This window comes from Lycium ferocissimum, chromosome 11, assembly GCF_029784015.1.
Source record: "Lycium ferocissimum isolate CSIRO_LF1 chromosome 11, AGI_CSIRO_Lferr_CH_V1, whole genome shotgun sequence".
Taxonomy (NCBI): Eukaryota; Viridiplantae; Streptophyta; class Magnoliopsida; order Solanales; family Solanaceae; genus Lycium; species Lycium ferocissimum.
In genome coordinates, this window is record NC_081352.1 from 20,469,758 (window position 1) to 20,489,218 (window position 19,461).

Genomic DNA, 19,461 nt, shown 5'->3' on the forward strand with positions numbered 1-19,461 from the left:
ATGGCCAATTATATGGGCCATATAATTTATACGGTCCGTATAATCAGACCGTATAATCTTCCCAGTTTGCACCCTACTCTGGAACAAATCTACGGACCATTATATGGGCCGTATAATTTATACGGTCCGTACAAATGGCCGTACAACTGGGAATTTTCCGAATTCCATTCTCGTCGACTCGTTTGACTTCCAATGCTAGTGGAACCTTCTTGGCACTTATGCTACACTTCATTAACCATACAATAGGCCCTATAGTAGCCCCTCAAGATAATTCTAAATAAATATTAGCTCAATTATAGCGGAAACCTTCCTAACACGACTTACGCTTCACTTCCTTCAACAAACTAAACTTCACACATTCGTATGACTCGAAATCTTATAGTATGCACCTTAAGCTATCTAATACTTCCCTTAATCTCATAAGGATTTCATAATCATCCTAAGCTCACACTAGCCTATCCACAAGGCCACACATCCGGAATTTCCGAGGTGTAACATGAACACTTAGAATCAAATTGTATTGCTCAATATGTTTGTGCGTATGAAAAAGAACTGTCTAAGAAAGGGGGGGGGGGGGTCCTCCTCTTTATATAGTAGAGGAGTCCCAACCCTAGTACAAGTCTAAATAAGGCATAAAATCTCCAATTAATGACAAGCAAAATTGGCGCCGTAACATCCGATTGATGGTGAATATCTCGGCCTCCGTTCATCATTATTAACCGCCTCCTCGTCCTACCCCGATATTCGGTTCCGCCCGAACTCAATGACCTGGGATTAGTCGTGCTCGACTTTGCAACGATTCAGCACTTGATCTTGACCCTGACTGGATTCGTTCGATCCAGAAACAACCATCATAACCTTATACTTCTTGTTGGGAAACCGAGGATACCCTTGTCCTCGGTTTTGCCCGTATACAGTAATATCTAAATAATGATTGGAAAAGCTACATACTAACTTGTTATTGTTGGATTCCCAATGTCAAAAGGTTTACTTCTTGTGCATGCTCTAATCAAAAGGTAAAAGTAATTTATTTTTATCATATAGGGGCTATTTGGTAAATTTTACATTACATTATTGGTTTCTTAATATGCGTGTTTTTGGCTAAGGTGACACTTATTATGGGACGAAGGGAGTAATATATTTCAAATATGTCAGGTAGAATATTAGATTTAAGAATTGTTAGTAATACATTTTACAAAAAAATAATATTTTTAAAAAAGATAGATAAAATTGAAATTAATGGAGTAGTTCAAAATTTATTTGCTACCAAAAGTTAGCTCCACAATTAATATATTTCGGGTCCTAGGGCTCATTTGTTTACACTTAATGGAATTCTGGATCTGGTCCAGATCTTAGGCTATTAAGTGTATTTGTTTATTTTAAGGTCTAGCCACTTATTTGGTCTGAATAGCTCTTAATTATTAAGATCTTGAACAAATTTTTAATATCGTAAAAAGTTATTTTGTATAGATAATTTTTACCATTAGCTCCACCCCACCCCACTCTCACCACCCACCCCATTCACCACCCCAACACCACACACCCTCACCTACCAACCCCCAAAACCCCAACCCACTACCACGCACCTACCCGACCTACCTTCCACCACCACTACAAAGCATCTCCACCATTACCAGCGAACATAAATGTTTCATTTTGTTAATTAAATTTGTACTTATTTTTTAATATTTGGTTACTTTTTTATTTTGAATTGTATATATATATATATATATATATTAATTTTTCTTAAATAAATACATTATGCACATTCAGATGTTGCAAAACAAACAGTCGTAATTATTCAGTGTTCAGAGCTAGAGACAACATCTTAATCATTTTAAAAAAAGAAAAAAAAAACATCTTAATCATTCAGATGTACATTCAAACGTCTTAAGTTTAATGAAAAAAACTTAATGAAAACAAATAAAGCCTTAATGTACGTGGCATACTTTCTTTTTCAATTTGTTCAAAAATATTACATTCTTTCAATTTTAAAAATAATTTAAAATTTTAATTGTTATCAATGTAATGATTCACTTTGCAACTTCTGAATAATTTAATTTAGGAAATAAATTCTCCCAGTCCCCTCAATAATTTACCAATTAATAAATGTAAAATGCACAGTAAGTATGGTGACCCGATATTGACCAAGTAAACAAATATAAAGTACTTACTTTTGAAAAGTTACAGTGGGTGCTTAGGTTTCGTTTTCTACTTAATTACGAAATCGAAAAAGTCCCTATCTAACAGTCAACTGCATTTAAAATGCATGAGTTCTAATCCAAAAATATGGTCATTCCTGTAAATTTGAGGGATTATTTTAAAATACTCCATCAATTATGAAAAATATATATATGGAGTATAGATGACTAGATGAGTGGTTTGAGATATCGCAATTCAAATTTTTGATAGTTTGAAATCTAAATGGCCTACTACGGTACTACCACCTAAGTTGCTCAAATTTGAGTGCGGATATCGGATACTTGTGCGGATCTAGATGTCGGATTCTTCATATCTAAGTTTTAAGATTTGGGGGTATGAGTCCAGATACGATTATGGGAATTCAGCTAAAATTTAAATACCTAAAAATAGAGTTATATGCCTAAATTTATGAGAAATAATGTGGAAAACTTAGAAGGTATTCCAAAGAGAAAATATTGATCAAGAGTAGAATTCCAAAAAGAGATAAAAGGAAAATGAGTCACATAGAAATTTCTATATATAAGATATTTCATTTTTTCAAAATTTCACCTTAGCATTTGTTTTTATTAGAAATTATTGTATATGTGCCGAATTTTTTCTGTCAATTTTGGTCAAACAAGTACCCAAAATTAGCTGACAGCTGACTAAATTCTGTATGGATTCCATACCCAGACCCACGTCGTGTCAATATGGATGCGGCACCGAAAATGAAGATTCCGACTAACTTTAGATACCAATTATTGTCATTTGGACCTTCTAAATTTGTTATCAGTTGTTCGATGTATATCCCGACTATTTTTAGTCCTAATTATCTTTCTTCTGCTGAACGTGATAGGTTGATAGTCTTTTAACCCTAGATGTTGGCAGCGTGAATGCGTTCTTTTTTAGGTTTTTTGAAAGTGAAGAAATGTCAAAAAATCAACCTCCAGTGAGCCTTTTTCAACTTATAAGTATCATATAATTAATTATAATAGTTTATTTAATTATGTATTTCTTTTTGTTTGTTTTTAATATACAAATGCATATTTTTTACTTAAACTTTTTTTTTTTTTTTTTTTTAAAAAATTTCTTGTTTGGATGTTGTATACATTGGAAATATAGCGTTACACATGGCATGATGAAAGAAAAACACGTGGCGGGCAAGGTCAAAGAATGTCGTGATGATTGATTTAGTCCAGAAGAAATGATTTTATGTAGATCCGGAGCGAGTGTTACGAAGCAATTGGTACGGGTCATTTATAAACATCAGACGTTTTGCGACCGGTCCAGATTTAATGGTGGACGTTACATTTCTACATTTAGGTGGCATTTATTGGTTATCATTGCTCATTATTAGGCACGATTTACAACTCAATGCTAGTGATTACCACCTATCAAAGGAGCTTAAGCTCATGAATAATATCATCTTTTTTCATAGTTATACAATTCATATTCTGATTATAAGAAAAATTGTTCTTTTGTTATTCTTTCTGTTCCAAGTTTATAAAAGTTCCTCAAGGCTAAGTGTTTAACCAGAGTGATATTCAACGAGGGATTCTCTCCAAGCTAATACAACCCAGATTTATTTTATTATTTTCTTGCATTATAATTATCTGATTTCATTATTTTTGTCTTAATCCTTATTCAAATTCATAACAATTCAATTCGTGTATTCTTTAAACCACTAACAAATTTAACTATACCTTTTTTGGGGTAAACAGTTTGGCGCCACCATGGGCTAAGGATAATAGTGTTATTGTTTTGTTGCTCTAATTACATTACTAATCATTCGCAATTTTGTGAAATAAGATAATACGAGATTGTGGAAAATACTGGAAATCAAATCGATGGTGTGTTGAACAATACAAATGCACTGGAGATAGATCCGACGACAGGAGAAGTCAGAGCAAGAAACGTTCAGCCCATGATTTCCGCTCAGGAATCCAAACAAATAGGGAATGATTTGACTCCCAATGATAATGATGTGGTGGAAGAAGAAGTGAGATTCATTGAACCAGGATTGGAAAATATCTTCGATCTACCGGAAAAGCAACAGAAGATGATTTCTAACTTGCAAACGAGGAGAGGAGGTGTTGATGTGAATCTGTTGAACACAGATGTGGATCACGGAGAAGGCAGTGGCAGTGGTTCCAGAAATAATGCGGCACTGGAAGTCATGCAATATCTGAAGGGTCTGTCCGGTCGGCTAGAAAAGAATGAAAAAAAATTGAATAGTCAATTGGACCGGAACGAAAAAAAGTTTAAAGCAATTAATTCAAGAATAGATCAAATTTTAGGTGCACCACCAGTATTGAAGGGAACAAATTCAAAAGGGTATATACAATTGCCATTCCCACCAAGTGCAGTGCCTAAATTGATCGCAAAGAGGTTTAAAATGCCGGATCTACCCAAATATGATGAAATCACAGACCCTCAAAGGCACGTGACCTTGTACACTTGAGCTGTTAAAGGCAATGACATGCAACCGGACCAAATTGAATTGGTTTTACTCAAGAAGTTTGGTGAAACATTGTCCAAGGGGCAATGACATGGTATTCCATACTTCCAGAGCATTTGATCAATTCTTTCGAAATGCTTGCAGATGCTTTTATCAAGGCACACGCTTGTGCGAAAAAGGCATCTGTAAGAAAAACGGATATCTTCAAGATAGCTTAAGAAGATACAAAGTTGTAATGGGAATTTGTTGTAAGATTCCAAAAGGAATGGATGCTACTATATCGTCGGTACATGACGAATGGGCAGCAGAGGTATTCACCAAGGGTTTGAACCCGAAAAGTTCAAGCGCTTCATTAAAAATAAAGGAGAACTATTGGAATTCCCTATGACAATGTGGACAGATATTCACAATAGGTAAAAAAATACGGGTGGAAGATGACCAGTTAGGATTACTGGTTGGATCTACGGGGCAGAATCGACATCACGACAAACCTAAAAGAAGTTTCGATTTCGATTCCAGATCTTGGAAGGAAAGATATTAACCTTATGGACAACCGGAGCCTAGTTCAAGGCTGGAGCGAAGTTGCAGAGGTCAGTTAGAAACTAAGTTTTGATAAACGGGGTGATCCGAGTCAAGGTAGAAGAGGGCTACAGACGAAGTCCATAGCAGTTGATTCAGCATCGAACAACATTGAAATTTAAGGTTTATCAGAATATAATTTCAACATCGACTTGACCTGGTTAGTCGCGAAAATCGAGAAGAGTGAGGGTACAAAATGGCCCAGACCAATAAGGTCAGACCCTAGTCAGAGAGATCCAAATCTATTCTGTGACTATCACGAGACTCATGGGCATCAGACTGCTGATTGTCGTAACCTGCGTGATGAGGTTGCACGGCTATTGAAGGATGGTTATTTAAGGGAATTTTTGAGTGATAGAGCTAAAGAGAATTACGCTAAGAATAGTGATTTGAGCAACTAGAAGGTTCAGGTTGAGCCGCGTCATGTGATTAACATGATAATTGACGAACCTATGGATACCAGAATGCCCTTTTCAAACAAAAAAGATAAGTTGTAAGAAGCGCACGATTAAAGATCCCAAGGACATATGCAGGAGGATGTAATATCGTTCACCAATGAAGAGGCAAAAGACTTAATTTCACCTCACCTTGATACTTTAGTCATTTCTGTTATGATTAATCATTGTAGAATTAAGAATGCTGTGGTTGATCCAGGTAGTTCGGTTAATATCATTCAATGGGAAATCATTGAACAACTGGAAATGATGGGCGAACCGACGCCAACCATGAAAGAATTAAGCGGATTCAACGAAGCAAGCAGAACAGGGAAAGGGGAGATCGTGTTGTAGGTTAATGCGGGAAGTGTGATAAAAAATACGAGGTTTTTCGTTGTAAACGGTGGCATGGAATGCAATGCTATCTTTGGGAGACTTTGGACTCACGATATGAAGGTTGTGCCTTTGACACTACTCAAGGAGATATAATTTCCAACATTGGATGGAATTGGATGCATCCGGGGAACAGCTAGCGATGGAAGGAATATTCAGCATCAAGATTGCTACTAAAAATGGAGTGAAACTAATGAAAGGTAAGATGCCGGTAGTCGAAAAAGAAAAAGAGGTCATAGTAATTTTGTTACCTAAAGAAAGCGGGGGTTACTGGACTATGTGGTTTGGTATATCCGAAGCAAAACTGGGTAAACTATCCATAATAGCAGGGACTCAAACAAGCGACTTGAAAAGAAAGCTTAAAATTGGAATGAGCTGCTAGAGCATCAAAAAAGCAGTTCACGCCATGGCATTTGAAGTGAAGTTATTGTTTAAAGTATGTTTTCTGATTTAGTAAAGTTGTTTTTTTTAGTACTAACATTTGTTGCAGGTAAAGGATGGTTTCATCTTTCCACGAAAAAAGAAAGCGTATAAAAACATGTGAAGACCATTAGCAAAATTCTGAAAACACGCGCTCTTTTTCCCTTGGACCGGTTTTTATCCCAAAAAAAGGGTTTTTCCGGCAAGATTAATGAGGCAAAAACGTAAAACGTGTTATTCTAAATTGGGAGATAATCGGAACGGATGAATTACAAGGAAGAATCAGCAAAGAAGGGACCGGTGGAGGCGCCGGAGATTGCTCATTCAGTGTCAAATATAAAGTTAAAATTACATTAGGAAGTATTTTACCCGAATCAAAATCATCTAAAAATTACATTCAAAAGTATTTTTCCCGAATCAAAATCATCTAAAAATTACATTCGGAAGTATTTTGCCCGAATCAAAGTCATCTAAAAATTACATTCGGAAGTAGTTTGCCCGAATAAAACCATGAGTATACATTCGAAAGTAATTTTCCCGGATGAAACCATATGAAGTATACATTCGGAAGTGTTTAAATTGGATAAAACCGTATAAAGTGTGATGTACCCGAATCAAATTGGTTGATACGAACGAAGCTAAAGTCGGGTGAAAAGTTTTGGGGGAATATGTCGTTGATAAAAAAAATGAGGCAAGGAGACTGTTTGAACAGTCAGCCGTTGTGTTATACTTTTGTCGTAATAAAAAGACATAATCGTACGTGTAAAAATCAACTCTGAAAATATCAGCCGTTTGGAGTTGAAAGTTCAGTTTTGGAAATATGATCATAAAAGGTCAAAAATATAGGAGCTCAAATTTATTGAGAATGTCTTTGTTTAAAGGTCAAAGTGTAATTGTTTCAGCATGACCAAACAAAATAGTGATAGAAAAAGAAAAGGGTAGAATGTGCAAAAAAGCCTGAGCCCAATTATTATGTTTGGTTCTTCTTATAAACAATAAGAGATATTGGATTTGATAATTATAAACTGTAAAATTAGATCATTCAATAAAGTAAAAGATACATCCAAAGATCGGTAAATCGACCATGAAATGAGTTACAAACCCGTGAAAGGGATCAACATGCCTAGTCCTATGGTCTGCCCAGGTTTAATTCAAAAACAGAAAAAGTTCACAAATTAAACTAATGTTCAGTTAAAAGGGGGCTTAGAACAAAAAGCAAAGGGGCTAAACATTTGGCGTATCTCGTGCAGCAGGCGGAACATTAGAATCTTCACTCCCCGGATCATTTCCCTCGGTGCCTTGGATGTCTTCAATAGCCAATTCAGCAGCTTCCAAGTCGATTTCCTCATCAAGTAAGGACGCTAGGAGGTCAAAATCACAACGAAGCCTTAACTTTTGGCATCTAGCTCGAAAGCAATCACGAGAGACCTCAACGCTAGCAAGGTGACTATGAGCATTACTCAAATCATTCTCTAACTTGGCCGCTTTGTTCCGAAGGCCGATGTAAGGAGAAGTTAGTATCTGTAGAGAATTCTCGTGGTGTCACGATCCGAACCGATGAGTCGTAATGAAAGTCTGACATCTAGAGACCAAACACCCCTATACTTGTATCTGGGCAATAATGAACATCAAGGGCCCATAAGTAACTCAAACTGATCTCATACTGCCTCAGGAAAGGCTGACCTCATGAACTCTGCACAATCTGAATATATATATAAATGTTGAAAGAACAGTACAAGCCAACTAGGCCGCCACATATACTGTACACAAAAGAATAGAAGCCGACAAGGCTACATCATGCGACATATACATACAGCTTTGTCTACGGTACTCCTCACTGAGTATAACGCCGTAGAAAGGACGGCATGTGTGGCCCTATCATACCCATATGCATATACATCTCAAAAGAATGACATACCAAAATAGACTGCAGCTCTGGATCAAATTTTAGCGACCCGTTTGGTCGTTAGGTGATTTTTCCTTATTAACCGTTTTCGAGCCTCGTTAGTGTTTATTTTGACTTGTGAGAAAATCTCGACCTTAAGGGAGAACCTTTGACCGGGAGTTGAATTGGTCAACGAGACCCTATTTGGGAAGTCCGAGACCGCGGGTGAGTTCGTAGTGCATTTTTATGTATATCTGCATGTTTTGTTTGTGTAAGTTGGGTCTCGTATGATAGGCGAGTATCGGGATGGAATTGGCGAAACCAGAAAAGTTTCTTCCGGTGTCCGAGCCGTGTGTCCGCCGCTACGGCGCACTCCAAGACTCGGACAATGCCGACACCGTTGGGGCGGTGATGGTACCGCTGGAGTGGTGAAGTGCATTTTTTGGCTAGACCACCGTAGCGGTCTGGGCACCGCTGGGGCCGTGCGATGGCCACTGCAGCGGTATCGCTGCACCAGGAGACATTTATATTTGGTAAAACCCTTAAACATTTCCTATAACTTCTAAACTCGTTGTAAGCACTCTTGGAGGTGACTTGAAGGTCTAGAGAGCCATTTTATTCCTAGGGTAAGTGTTCTAAACTTATATCTATCCATTATGATCTTTTAAACATGATTTCAACCTTGTAATGACTAGAATCAAATGAGGGTTTATGGGGTTTTCATGAAAGAGTTCTAAAAATGAATTGGCTTCCTAGATTGTGAATAAATGATGTTAATATTTATTTATGCTAGATAATGATATATCTAGGCTTGTTAACCAACAATCTTCCATGCTAGAGTTGAATTTCATGAATTAAAGTTAGGGTTCTTAGACCCAAATTTGGGGGTTTTCATATTAATGATGATTTTGAGAATTAAATGAGTATTCATATGATTAAAGTAATGGGTTTTGACCTTTTAGTATTGAATTTGGTATTTTGGTCATAAAATTCCTGTTTTGCCCTTGAGACTCGTTTTTCCTAAATTAAAGGTTGAAATTTGACCCGAATAGAAAGTAGCCAATATGGGTATCATTATTCATGGTTTATTACATAGAATTCATATGTGATAGAGTTTGATTATTTGGAGACGCTTGAAAGACAAGGCAAGATGGGTTCGTATCCGTTAATTTGCCTGTGTAGGTTATGGCTTCCCTTCCGTTAGACTCGGTTAGTTTCCATATTCATGTATTAGAAGGAACAGAGAATGCATGTGTAGGAATGGAGATTTGGGATGGAATCCTAGGATGGTATTGATGTGTGATTGTTTGTTCCTGCGGTGACTCGTAGATTATGTAGGATGTATAATGTGGTTTTCCTTCAAAATCGGTGGATTTTATGTGACTTGCAAGTAGCGGACGCAACTTATTTTTGTGCCTAATGATGAACATTTCCCGTAATATGTGATTACTTGTGTTATGCCATTAACAGTGAATCTAGTGGATAAATGGGAGGGTAAAGTGTACCAATGATTGTGACTGAGTCCATAATGAGTTATGATGACGGATTTTGAGTGTAGGGTGAGATTCGTGTTCATAATTTAAGGAAGTGGCAAAAATGTATATCGATTGGTTTACCTGTTGTGTGTGGGACTAGCCACCCTGTTGGGTTGTGTTTGACTGTTCTATTGTGTTGGCTCGATGCCATGTGTAGTTGGTAGATATCGAATTCTATTTTGTCATCCTGATTGGGATAGATTTGACCTACCCACTGTTGGTGTTGTGATATGATATATTGTTGGTATACCCACTGTTGGTATTGTGATATAGATACATTATTGGCATACCCACCGTTGGTATTGTTATTGATATATTGTTGGCATACCCACTGTTGGTATTGTGATATGATACGTTGTTGGCGTACCCGTTACCGGTACTTATGATATTGATATATTGTTGGCATACCATTGTTGGTATTGTGATATGGTACATTGTTGACGCACCCATCGTTGGATCTTGATGTTGAACTTGAGTGTTGATGATTGACATACGCATTGCTCGCATTCTCTCATATTCATGATGCATTGTTGGTATGTGAAATGATGATCCGATATTGTTGATTGAGCGAAACTGATATTTGCTAAACTCTTTTATTTGAGTGATTGTGAAAAGGCCGATGTTCGAAGATCCATTCCGGAATTGTTGATTATATGAAGCTGGTGTTTGACAAACTCTTTTACTTGAGTGATTGTGAGAAGACCGATGTCCGAGGTTTAATTCCGGAATCGTTGACATATGCATTGCTTACATTCTCTCATATTCATGATGCATGGCGATACCCGGTGATGATCCGGTATCGTTGATTGAGCGAAAATTATATTTTGATAAACTCTTTACTTGAGTGACTGTGAGGTGGCCGATGTCGGATGAGCTATTCCGGCATCGTTATTGTATGGCTAATTCCGATGTTTTCCGAAATCGTTGTTAGTGCATGGACTCCGCGGGTCCCCCAGTGTGGTGCCGGTGAAACTCCCCGTGTGAGTATTTAGCCAGGGTCTCGTCTGCTTGTTGGGCAAAGATTTGAGACAGGTGGCACTTAGACTTCGCGAGTCACGCTGGGTTGTGCTACCAAGACGTCAATATTTCTGTCCGGAGTACATATGTACACCTCATTTGCATGGCATGGCATTGCATTCATACATCTTGCATTGCATTGCATTTATACATCTTGCATTGCACTACATTATGTCTTGTTTGAGATGATTTGGTGTTTACTTATGATGAATGGATTCAGATTGATTTATTCAGACTTGGCACATTTGGGATTAGATTCTTTACTTAGGCAATGACATGGCTTGGATCTAGATTTGTTGATTGAACTTGTTGAGATATCCCATAGACCGTCCGTAAGATTTGTTGTATGTTTGGTCTCTATGTGATGTAGGATAATGGGTGTCTTAATGATGAGTTGACTACTAGACTGAAATGAACGACTTAATGATATGTGAGTTGCGAGATCGTTGTGAGCTTGAGATAGATGCATGACTTGATTTGGGTTGCTATCATGTCTATTTGTGAATTCTTTTACTGATATGTATTACTAACCATTGTCAGCCTATGATACTTACTCAGTACGCGTGGATTGTACTGATATTGCACTTGCTACACCCTTTTTGGGGTGTAGATTATTTCAGGAGATTAATCGAAGCATATGTGGAAATACGCGGTGCCTATCTGGAAGGCCTCCTCCTATTTCATTCCGGGATGGAGGTTGAGTCTTAGAATGTAGCGGTAATCTGAAGTCATTAGTCGTTTTTGTACTAGTCTAGACCAGGTCATGGGAAATTGGATTGAGTCTGTATTCATGTATTGTTGTAATCATGCGAACACTTGAGTTTATTAAATATACATTATGATGTTCCGCTGTCACTGTCAATTTTCTTTTAGTGAGAATGATTATCCTTGTTCAATGGTATGTTATTCGATAGAAGGTTCACCTACAGAGGTGGAAAAGGTAGGTGCCCGCGCGACCCCGAATTGGATCGTGACAAGTTGGTATCAGAGCCTAGGTTACCGGCCTACTAGGTGCAAGAGCAATGTGTAGTAGAGTCTCGTGGAATGGTACGGAGACGTCTATACCCATCTGCAAGAGGCTATGAGGCATCTTAGGAAAAACTTCCTTCATTCCTTCTATTCGTGCTACTTCGATCAAATTGGTATCTCGACGGGTCTAATTGGTATCTAGGCAATTCCAATTAGTATTTATGTATCCTTATTTCATCCTCCCTCAAATGACGAACACTCATTCTCATGCGTTTGATCTCATACATTATGTGGTAGTATGGTATGAGAGGTGTCATCTCGGTTTAGATGCATGGCCTAGTTCAGTTCTAGCTTATAAAGAAGGTTTCGACTTCGAGAGGGTTGTGATAGTGTGCGTGGCACGGGTGAACTTAGGGAAGACAATGATTTCTCAATGGATAAGTTTTTATTATCGGTATGCGAGGATGAGGGTAAGTTCGCTAGGGATTACCAGGTTCGACGAGTATAGTGATTGCGTGTGGTAGATAAAAGGAGTTGAGAGTAAGTACTAACATGACAATATTATGAGGGAGCATAGAGAATCCGAATTCTTAAGGGGATTGTTATTGGTACTAGTTGTGTACATGGAATTGAGTAGTGATAAAGAGGATTTAGATAGAGAATTCTTAAGCACCAAGAAGGAAATAATTGGTATTTGGCATGCCTATGAGAATGTGTTTGTGACTGTTACGAGAGTGAGATTCTAGTACGCAAGCAACTGTTAGGAGTTATGTCCAGTATCAGATTGAGGCTGAGAGCCTTTGTACTTATTTTGTGGCTTCGGTGAGTTTTGTTATTTATCGGTGTTGTCACCCGGTTGAAGTTGATCGTATAGTCACTTGAATGGTTAGGTATGTTTAGGTTCGACAATGGTTAGACGTTCTAATTTAGTGAATCACAGATGAGGCTTAAACCTATTCGAGTTATATGGATCATTTTGGAATTCAAAATAAGGGGTGGAATAAGGTAACCTTGGTAGAGGAAAGTGGGTCATTGTAGACCAAGTATGTGCTTCGTTGGATTTAGAGTTTAGTCGGTTTAGACTCCAATGCGTTAAAAAGTGACTCTAATATGTAAAGTGTGTGGTGTGATTCTATCTCCAAGGTTGGTTTGGTAGTGTGCAAGACTTATGATTGTGGTAATTGATTTAGTGGCTTCGAGAATTGGTTAGTGTTAGTCGAGGGTGGTAAGAATTAGGTACGCCCTTAGGAGTACTTGAATCTATTTGAATGGTGGTATAGTTGTCTAGTATGGAATAGACGAACTTGTAGTTGTTGTGTGATTTTGAGAAAGTAAGTTTACGGAATGGGTAAGTGATAAGAAGTTGTGACCAGTGGCTGAGTGAGAAGTGAGATTTCAGATAACCGACATGTTGAATTTACCAGAAGTGGCTTGTGTGGTACCCCTTTGGATAGTTTCGCAGTACTTTGCGGTGAATGAGTTAATGTGTGTATTAGAGAAAGGATTTGTAGATATTTTTAGTATGTTATGGCTATCAGTGTTTTCGAGATGGGATCGTGTTATGCTAGGTGTTCCATGTTATGAACAACATTGGAATGACTTCGGATATTATGGACCCGAAGTGATTATGCTTGTTAGCGCAAGGAATTATGAGATTTTGATGCTTTCAGAAGTATTATGGGTTATTAAGGTATTACAACGGAAAGTTTGATAGCCAAAATATTGATTTATGAGTACATATGTCCTGAGTGTCAGAAAATTCGGGTTGTACCAGGTATGCGTATTGGGTAATGTTAAGGAATTGAGGTTGCATTTGCAAGATTTAGTTATCCGGTACCTTGAGAACCATTTAGATGAGTTTCAGCTTTTAGAGCCGAGAGTGGTAACTTATGGTTTGTTATGCGCAATAAGAGTATGATGGGTTTTGGATCTTGGAATCAATTTGTGTAGTTGTTGATTTATTCTAAAATGGTGTGTTCATTGTGGGTCATTATGGTTTGAATGGAAATGGTTAGATCAAGTTTATAACTCCAAGGAAACTTATGGGTTCCAAGTAAATCAGTTTAATGGACGTGATAAGGAACGCCTGATTTTTGAGGTGTGTTATTAGTAGTCCTTGTGGTGTTGCACCAGAGTCAGCCTTTCGGTTAGTACAATGGGTTGTAATGATAATGGTTGTGCTTCGGAAAGATTTGAGGATTGTGATAAGGCTCCGTCCTAATCATTGGATGTTGGTAGATGTTGCCCTATGCAGTACTCGATGGTAAGTTCCTAGATAAGTGATTTGAAGAGTTAAGGAGGGAAAGATAAGTTTCGATGAAATAGCTTAGCGTTTTCTGGAGGATGTAGGTTTTTCTTTTGGAAAGAGTAAGTCCTGGTTTCGATTTGTATTGTGTACTTCTAAGAAAGTGTGATTCAAGGAACGACTTGGAAAAAGGGTGAAACAAAGGATTAGCTTGCTCAGAATATCTAACCAGTTCGGAATGTTTTATGACTTAGTTATGTCTAAAGGTTCGTGTTATATGATTTATGTATGTGAGATCCGCTATTTGTTTCAGGGGCATGGTAATTGGGTCTTTTAGGCTAAGTGTGAGTGAGTTGCAATTTGGATTTGCTTCATGTTGAAAGAGCTCCGTGTTGGTTGTGATATGATTTCCTTGGTTACCGTAACCTTTTTCTACTCTCGTTCTTTGGTCGAGGATGAGCGATTGTTTAATTGGTATCTGATGTAACGACTCGTTTGGTTGTTAGCGTGAATTTTTCCCTTATTGACCGTTTCCGAGCTTCGTTAGTGTTTATTTTGACTTGTGAGAAAAACTTGACCTTAAGTGAGAACCTTTGGCCGGGAGTTGAATTGGTCAATGAGACCCTATTTGGGAAGTCCGAGACCGCGGGTGAGTTCGTGGTGCGTTTTTATGTATATCTACATGTTTTGTTTGTGTAAGTTGAGTTTCATATGATAGGCAAGTATCGGGATGGAATTGGCGAAACCAGAAAACTGGTTTCTGAGCTGCTGGTGTCCGCTGGGGCAGTGATGGTACCGATGGAGCGGTGAAATGCATTTTTTTGGCTAGACCGATGTAGCGGTCTGGGCACCGCTGCTGAGGTACCGCTAGGTTGGCGTGATGGCCGCTGCAGCGGTATCGCTGCACCAGGATACATTTATATTTGGTAAAACCCTTAGACATTTCTCATAACTTCTAAACTCGTTGTAAGCACTCTTGGAGGCTACTTGAAGGTCTAGAAAGCCATTTTCTTCCTAGGGTAAGTGTTCTAACCTTATATCTATCCATTATGATCTTCTAAACATGATTTCAACCTTGTAATAACTAGAATCAAAGGAAGGTTTATGGGGTTTTCATGAAAGAGTTCTAAAAACGAATTGGCTTCCTAGATTGTGAATAAATGATGTTAACATTGCAATTTATGCTAGATAATGATATATCTAGGCTTGTTAACCAACAATCTTCCATGCTAGAGTTGAATTTCATGAATTAAAGTTAGGGTTCTTAAACCCCAAATTTGGGGGTTTTCATATTAATGATGATTTTGAGAATTAATTGAGTATTCCTATGATTAAAGTAATGGGCTTTGACCTTTTCGTATTGAATTTGGTATTTTGGTCATAAAATTCCCGTTTTGCCCTTGAGACCCGTGTTTCCTAAATTAAAGGTTGGAATTTGACCCGAATAGAAAGTAGCCAATATGGATATCATTATTCATGATTTCTTACATAGAATTCATATGTGATAGAGTTTGATTATTTGGAGACGCTTCGAAAGACAAGGCAACGTGTGGATTCGTGGCATATGTCCGGCTGCCAGGTAGGTTATGGCTTCCCCTTTCGGTAGACTCCGGTTAGTTTCCCATATTCGTGTATTAAAAGCTCCGCAGAATGCATATGTAGGAATTGGAGATTTGGGATAGAATCCTAAGATGGTATTGATGTGTGATTGTGTGTTCGGGCTTGTGACCTGTAGATTATGTAGGATGTATGATGTGGCATCTTTCAAAATCGGTTGATTTAATGTAACTTGCGAGTAGCGGATGAAACTTATTTTTGTGCTTAATGATGAACATTTCCCGTAATATGTGATTACTTGTGTTATGCCATTAAAAGTGAATCTAGTGGATAAATGGGAGGATAAAGTATAAAAATGATTGTGATTGAGTCCAAAATGAGTTGTGACGAGGGATTTTGAGTGTAGGGTGAGATTCGTGTCCCTAATTTAAGGAAGTGACAAAAATGTATATCGATTGGTTTACCTATTGTGTGTGGGACTAGCCACCCTGTTGGGTTGTGTTTGACTGTTCTATTGTGTTGGCTCGATGCCAAGTGTAGTTGGTAGATATCGAATTCTGTTTTGTCGTCTTGATTGGGATAGATTTGACCTACCCACTGTTGGTGTTGTGATGTGATATATTGTTAGCATACCCACTGTTGGTATTGTGATATAGATACATTGTTGGCATACCCACCGTTTGTATTGTGATATTGATATATTGTTGGCATACTCACTGTTGGTATTGTGATATGGTACGTTGTTAGCGTACCCGTTGCCGGTACTTGTGATATTGATATATTATTGGCATACCATTGTTGGTATTATGATATGGTATATTGTTGGCGTACGCCATTGTTGGTACTTGTGATGTTGAACTTGAGTGTTGATGATTGACATATGCATTGCACGCATTCTCTCATATTCATAATTAATGGCCGATGCCCGGTGAAGATCCTGTATCGTTGATTGAGCGAAACTGATATTTGGTAAACTCTTTTACTTGAGTGATTGTGAAAAGGCCGATGTCCGAAGATCCATTCCGGAATCATTGATTATATGAAACTAGTGTTTGACAAACTCTTTTACTTGAGTGACTGTGAGAAGGCCGATGTCCGAGGTTCAATTCCGAAATCGTTGACATATGCATGACATACATTCTCTCATATTCATGATGCATGGCCGATACCCGCGATGATACGGACGTGGGATTGAACCGAAACCGATATTTTTGATAAATCCCCACTTGAGGATCAGGAGCGGACGATGTGACCGCCTATTCCAACATCGCGAGTTGCATGGCGGATTCCGATGTTATCCCGAATCGTTAGTAGCGATGGAATCCGCGGTCCCCTGCAGAGTGTGTGCCTGCGGAGAACCCCCCGCGCGAGCAATTAGCCGTGGTCCCGTTCGTCTGTTAGGCAAAGATCCGGACGGGTGTGGCACTTAGACTTTGCGAGTCACACTAGGCCGTGCTACCGAGACTTCGATTTTTTCGCCGTGAGTATTACGTGTACACCTCATTTTAATAATATTTAATATCGCATTCATACATCCCGCATTGCACGCATTCATACATCTTGCATTGCATCGCATTATGGCTTGTTTGAGATGATTTGGTGTTTACTTGTGATGAATGGATTCAAATTGATTTATTCAGACTTGGCACATTTAGGATTAGATGCTTTACTTAGGTAATGACGTGTACTTTGATCTGGATTTATTAATTGAACTTGTTAAGGTATCCCATAGACCGTCTTTAAGATTAGTTATATGTTTGGTATCTATGTGATGTAGGATAGCGGGTGACTTAATGATGAGTTGACTACTAGACTGAAATGAATGACTTAATGATATGTGAGTTGCGAGATCGTTGTGAGCTTGAGATAGACACATGACTTGATTTGGGTTGCTATCATGTCTATCTGTGAATTAGTTTACTGAGATGTGTTATTAACCATCGTCATTTATGATACTTATGTATGACGCGTGGATTGTACTAATATTAGGCTTCTTTACACTTTGGGGTGTAGATTGTTTCAGGTGATTGATCGAAGCATATGTGGAACTACGCGGTGCCTATCTGGAAGGCCTCCTCCCATTTCATTCCGGGACGAAGGTTGAGTCTTAGAATGTAGCAGTAATCTGAAGTCATTAGTCGCTCTTGTACTAGTCTAGACCAGGTTATGGGAAATTGGATCGATTCTGTATTCATGTATTGTTGTAATCATACGAATACTTGAGTTTATTAAATATACATTATGATGTTCCACTGTCACTGTCGATTATCTTTTAGTGAGAATGATTGTCCTTGTTCAATGGTATGTTATTCGATAGAGGGTTCGCCTACCGAGGTAGGAAAGGTAGGTGCCTGCGCGACCCCGAATTGGGTTGTGACACAAATGGAGCGCATTGACCACTGCTGGATATAGAGGTCCTACTGGGCTGGACCACCTATCTGTCTACCTAAACCTGCGGGCACGAACCCAACCCCCCGAGCAACGGGGGAGTCAGTATGGATAATGTACTGAGTATGTAAGACATAAGAGTAACATAAGCATCGCATTAGAATCATGAACGAACCGAAACCAAAAGCCAAACCCCACGTGCGTAGATTTGTATGAATGAGTATCCGTAAGTATTTGCATAAATCCGTATAACCGACAATGCCCCGTGGGCGTATAATCGCGTATGCTCAATGATAATCATGCTCATGTATATAAATATAGGTCATAGTGGGAGGAACGTTCAAATTCTCGATCCATATCCCATATAATAAGGCCGAGGAACGTACGGTCCGATCCATATATCATCTAATAATACCGAAGAACTGTTACACCCCGCACTTTCAAAGCATGATCATGACACGTACTTCACCGTTATAATGGAGTATCGGAGACGTCCTATGAAGTTTTGAAAGGTACAAGCCATGGGAAGCACGTAACAATGGAATAAAGGATAAATTGCGATCTCGTAAGTCGTAACAACCTTGAAACATGAGAACATGCCCATTATCAAGTATAATAAATGATAAATCGATTTAGGGAGTTTTGGAAGATTAGGGACCAAGCAAATCAAAGAAAATAAGTTTGTCGAAAATTTGGAAAAAGTTGGCAGAATTAAGGACAAAATTTTGGGTCAACTTTGGAGAAGTATATCTCCAGGTATATGAGGAGTTTTAAGGTGTTTTAAAAGCCTAAAATGAAGTTCATCGAGTCTATTTTCCAACGCAACAAACCGCTCATCGATACGACGTCAGAATAGAGAATTATGAACGTTACAAGTTAGGCGGGCAGAGCAGGATGCGCTGCTACAGTGCTACAGTGCTGCTACAGTGATGCCGACTTTGGCACCCGATATAAGGGGCAGAACCCCATTTTTCGGTCATAAAAACCTTCCAAATATTCCAGAAAAATCAGCAAGCAAAAGAGAGCATATTTACCTCATAAAAGTGAGGATTTTGAGTAATTTCGAGTGACGAAATATTAATCAGTATTCGGTGTAACGGGTAGTCGCTGACATAATTTTGTCTTATTGAATTGACTGATTCAGCAATATGTATGAATCTTTCAGTTAATATTAATTTCGTTTTTTTACGGGGATAAATTATGAAAACGAAATTTAACTGTTGATGGGGAAATTGAATAAAAATCGGTGGGGTGTTTATGGAGCATCTTTGTTGATATTATTATTTTGATGTTGGTATTTTGGTTTTTGGATTGTTGTTTATATTATGATTTCGCCAGGCATATAAAGGGGGGACCCAATTTCGCTTCCCAATGGATTTAAATTAAAAAGGGGGGTTAGA